Below are 6000 nucleotides of genomic sequence, written 5' to 3' on the forward strand. Positions count from 1 at the left end.
GCTAAGGATTTAGAAATGATTTACAGGAGGATTAGGGATTGAACCAAATATTTTTAAAAACTTAAGAGAATTATATTTCTAATGTTTATAAATATTTTATGTTATAAAAAAAGAGTAATGGGGAAAGTGAAAAGCATAAGTGAAAAGGTTTTTCAAGATTCGGTTATAAAAATGAATAATGATCTCATGTAGCTATTTATTGTGAAAGAATTGAGGGAGGTGGGGTTCTTCTTCTTTTTCTTTTCTTCCAGCAGCCTGTGGGTGAGGGAGAGTAGATTTTTATTTGTAAGGGAGGAGTTGAAGCTTTTCTAAGAAATGCTTTGTACAGAAAATATCAATCTTTGAGTTGATTTTCAGACATGAATAGAATGCAGATGATATCTTCAATCTTTCTGTTGCTGATATTCTTCTCATGACTGTGGCTCGACTTTGAGCCTTTGCAGTTGTTTATTAATGTATTTTCTGTTATAATCAATTGTGTATGTGGATTTATTACAAGTCTATGTGCTTGAAAGTAAGCCATATTGGAGCAACGACTTCCTCTACTAGTTTTTAGTCCAAGTGTTATCCATAAGTGCAAAAAATTAAACTTTGATTTAATGGTCTTCATATATATTTGTTTTGTAAGTCTTTGGCATTCATTTTCATGGTTATGGATGAATGTTATTTTCCTTTATTGCTTTTTGGTTAAAACCATATCAGCAATTTAATTCCTTGTAAATCTTCTAAGAGGGAGTTGTACCTCTCAATTCAGAGGAATATTATCGCTTCAATGATAATATATCCAACTGTTAGTACTTTTTGTCCTTCATTCTGGGCATTTTGAGTTTATTTGTATAGTTATCTTCGAAGGACAAATCTATTCACTAACATAGTGAAAATAGGTAACAATACCTATGGGTAAGGGACCTTTTTGAGCATAGAACCACTCACATGTGATTGTCAAGTCACTTCAAAAGTGATCTTTTCTTGATGGACTAAAATCAGCTTCTAGAAGATTGAGTCTTGGTAAGACAACCTTCCATTCTTGTGTTGGATGCACTTCCCCACCTTACACTTACGTTTTTAGTTTCCTTTTTATAGAAACCTTGTAAGAAGGTTGGGAAGACCAACATATGAGATGTCACCATCCTCTTCCAAGGAAGTTGGAAAGTGTGAGGAGAGAGTCTACTTAGGAGAAAAATTTAGACTTAGAATTTTTATCACCCACTCTCCAATCTTGGAGATCAAGAATAGTTGAAGGAATTGAATTTTAAAGAAGAAAATGTAGGAAGGAAGCTTGTAGTTGGTGGATCTTGTTGGCTTGGGTTGGAGGCTCTTCATCAAATCTCTCATCTTATTCGATTGCATGAGTTAAGGTTGGTACATTGTCACCCTTAGGACTAAATGCATTTTAGTTGTTCTTGTGAAAATTTGTATGTGTTAAAATCTTGTTTTTGAAATTTGAGTGTTGTGTTATTTTGAATATTGGTTGAGTTATTGCTTTTGTTGAATTCTTAAATATGTATTTTGTTATGGGAGTCAAGACCAAACTAACCCTTGGGAGGGTAGAGTAATCATGGGGTGAAGGGAGTTTGACATTCATAGGGTGTAGAGTCTCTCTTCCGGGAAGAGAGGGAAACAAGGATTTGGGATACTTGCTGCATTTTAATTGTTAGATTTGGGGGTCATAAGGGGTTTATTTTTGTGGTCATGAGAGACCAAGTTTGAAAGGGATTTTGGCCTTGTGATGGCCATGGGATATTGTTTTATACTTGCAGAGCTCCCCATTTCTAGTCCACCTTCACCCCACTTTAGAAAATGTCATTTTGATGGTTATGTGCTAAGCTTGGGATGGGAGTTTTGTGTTGAATGTATTCTCTTGTAGTCTGAAAATTATATGTGTGTATTGCTTGTTTATGACCTGTTTGGCACCTAGTTCTCCCAAGCTCGAGGGTGGCCTCTTGTAGGCCTAGGTTGGGAGGTGAGCCTCCATGGTCACAACCAAAATAATATGTATTAGCAGGTTTGCTAATTGGATGTAGGAGATGAAAGAAGAAAAGACTTCTATGTGGCTTATTAAGTGATGTTTCTAGTTACAACATCAATATTGTATCAATTTATACTTATCTTCTAGTGTTTAATGAAATCTTAAAAAATGATTGTAAAGGGAAGGAAACAAATACATTTTTCCTCCCTACTATTGTGTTTCAAAAGAAAGTCCGTGTACAAAAAAAGGGGATATTGTTTCATTAAGCTCATGTGTTTAGATGCAAAGGAAAAGAGTCAAGAAAAGAATAATATTATTGTTGTATTTCTGATTTTGAATAAATACAAAATAGGAAAAGATTCATATTTTATTTATTATCAATAAAATGATGAGTTTTAGATTTAAAGTTATTGTCAAAATGAAGAAAACTTTGCAAAGCTCTAGATTTGTATTACATTTATTTACAATCTATTTAAACTCTTAGATAGTTTCATTACTTGAAAGCTCATTCTACAAAAGTAAAAAATAGGAAAAGATAGTATCTATTTACAACATTTTTATTGTATCAATATAAGAAAATTAAATTACTTGGACAAAGAAATAGATTTAGATCCATTATTTTTTGTTAATGTGTTTAAATTTGTTTACTGGTTAGATTTAGATCCATTATATTTTGATAATAGCCTCCAGTGCTTGATTGTTTTCTTGTTGCTCTTTCTTTTGATCATCCGTCATAATCCCACTAGGTGCAACATATTGAGTACCAACATTTTCCCAATATTGATTTCCTAGACTCTTGATATAAATTTTCATTCTATCACTCCATATTCTATAGTTCTCTCTATTAAAATTTGGACCTTCCTTCTTCATCAAGTTCTGCAACATATTTACCTCAAGTTGTTAGGCTTAGACCTTAGAGGACCTGAGACGCTCTGATACCAATTGATGGTATGATGAAAGAACAAGGATCCAGTCAACTACTGAGAGGGAGGGGGTGAATCAGTAGATTAAGAAACTGATATTAACTTCACCAATCTCAAAATCAACTTCTCAAAGTAAACTTAGAACTATCAATGCAATATCATTGTCAAGTTACACCGATTGTCTATTAACAATAGATTAACAGTAAACAACTTGAAACTCATAAACATTCAAATACTTTTACTGACATAAGTAAAACTTCATTTCATATTGCTTCTGGTTATCATGACTTATCAAAGTAGATTAGGTAGTTAAGCAAATCAGCCATAATAAACATAACCACAAAAACATTCACCACTTGACACAATATTTTTGATGTGGAAACCCAAACAAGAAAAACCACAGTGACATGAGAATCACAAGATAACTATCTAAACTCTTCTAAAGTTTGCCCTGTTAGGAGCCAAGCCTGTTAAAGCTTTTACAAAAAGTCCTATTAAGAACAGATCCTGTTAGGGACCACTCAGTTAAGCTATTGACTATAATGCCTTGTTAGAAGCAATACCTTGTGAGGAGTAACCTGGGTAGAGGATTTGAAATCCAAGCTAATGGACCACTTGGTTAGAGGATTTAAATAACACCAAGCTTGTTAGAGCTTACCTGGTTAGGGGATTTTACTATTGTAATTGTAAACAAAAGGATTTTGCTGATCTATTTGAATAGCACTACACTTGCTTGTTCAGATCCTTTTCATTCTCCTATCCGCCTTTACTCAAACTATAGATACATCATCCAGTTCGGCAACCACACACTCAACTGAAACTTTGCCAACTCTTAAACTAAATAACTCATCAACCTTATAAACAAACTAATTAGGTGGGTAACACAACAAAAACCTAATTATCTCATAGAGATTACAAACAAGTCGGTTCAAGTATGACCATTGGATTACATAACAATCTCTACACATCATTCAAGAAAGCCTCGATCGCTCCTTGATCATTGCTTCATCTAACTCAGTAACTCATCACGTGATGTGCATTACATGCAATATACTTGCTCATTCCCTAGATAAAAACCGTTACTTCAACGTGCCAAAAACACTTTGAAACTCTCTTCATACAATAAGCATATGTGTCATAATCATTACCACTCATCATTATGATCATAAACCAATATAACCAATTCACCAAACTTAATCGGTTAGGGTTTATCAAATAAACAGGTAGGGTTTACCGGTTCAACTCTCCAATACTTAGCAATACTGGTTCACTCCACAAGCTTAACTACCGGTTACAGTTTCCTTTCACTAGCTCTTCCTACTGGTTACAAAATAACATTAACAATATCATTACCGGTTAATTGATATTGTAGCTAGGAAATGTGGAAATCATCAAAGCAAATAGTATTAGTAATCTAGCTCAATCACGAAAGCTTAAATGCAATGATCAATCCTAAACACACTCAATAAAGACATGAAAACAAAACATTCAAGATTGAAAACTAATTAAACCAAATGCAGACTTGAATGTCTCCTTCATGTGGCTCCATTATCCTTCTTTCTCCTTCAAATAGCTTTTGTTGTGGATCTCACCTACTAGTGCATAAGCATGATGTGAAAGCAAGTAGACAAGATTGTAGCACAAGAATACTCGAAGCATGATTGATTCGACCAGGTAGGGATTCGAAAAAGTGATTAGTTGGGATTGAAGAAATTCATCCAATTTATAGACAAATTGGAGAAAAGATCAAATTAGCATGAAGAGATTCAAATGGAAATTGCAAATCAAGAATGTCAATTATGACAAATTATGACAAATTTGCACTTTCTATGCAAGATTGATTGATTGATAATTCATGACAAAATTATGACAAATTTCTATGTCAAAATTGATTGATTGTCAATTATGACAAATTATGACAAATTGAAATGTCATTCCCATGAAATTAGGAGGAAAATAGGAGAGAATTGAAAAATAGATGAAATAGAAATTAGGAAATTAGGAATTAGAAGAAATTAGGTAAATCAATTAATAATTTGTCATTTATTAATTAATTCACAAAAAGAGGAATAATTAGTTAGCCAATTAAATAAACATTTAATTGTGACATGAAGACTTAGGATAAATAAATAATTTATCAATACTAGAGGGGGAAATGTCAAACAGGGTTAAATGAATAAAATCATGAAACCCTAAAAGATGAATTAGAAAATGCAAGAATAACAATTAGGTCTTGACAAAAGATAATTGATATCGATTCGATTTGATCATGATTCTTATTAACATTTGACCAATGCTGACAAACGATTTGATTAATAAATGCACCAATTGACGAGGAACAATTACTAATTGATCCAAATTGACACAATTTAAGAAAGACGACGATCGATGACAAATTGATTGCAAAAATGACAAAATTGACAAGAAGACAAGGATTGATGACAGAATAGATTGCAAAATGACAAGATTGAAAATGTCAACGATCGATGACAAATCGATCACAAGACAACAAGATTGATGACAAATTGATCAAAAGACAAGGATTGATGACAAATCGATCGCAAGATAATAAGATTGAAAAATGACAACGATCGATGGCAAATCGATCACATGATGACGAGATTGATAAGAGGACAAAACCCTAATTAGGATTGACGATGTCCAAAATGATGACAAATGAATACACACATTGATGCGATAGGATAAGATTGACCAAAATCATGACAAATATTGCTATCGACAAGACCAAATTCGAGAGCGAGACAGATGAAAAATGCAGAAGAAAGACTCGATGCTCGCAAATGATAATGACCAAATGCAAATCAAAGGAGAAATGTTAATGCGACGCAAAAACCCTAAAATAAGGCAATGCGCAAAATGTTCAAGTATGATTTCGCAAGCATTGACCATTTTAGACGTCTACAGACATCAATGACAACATAACACATCATTAATGAAATCTTCATGAAAATGCCAACAATAAATTCATTAGTTTTGTATAACAACACTAATTAGAAAGTGTTTTAAATTAATGAATAGATTGTGAATTTTTGGATTGAATAAGTTGAGTTTGTAGTTGGGAATCAACAAAAAATGTAGTAGCGGTAT

This window comes from Cryptomeria japonica, chromosome 11 (genome assembly GCF_030272615.1).
Source record: "Cryptomeria japonica chromosome 11, Sugi_1.0, whole genome shotgun sequence".
NCBI classification, from domain to species: Eukaryota; Viridiplantae; Streptophyta; class Pinopsida; order Cupressales; family Cupressaceae; genus Cryptomeria; species Cryptomeria japonica.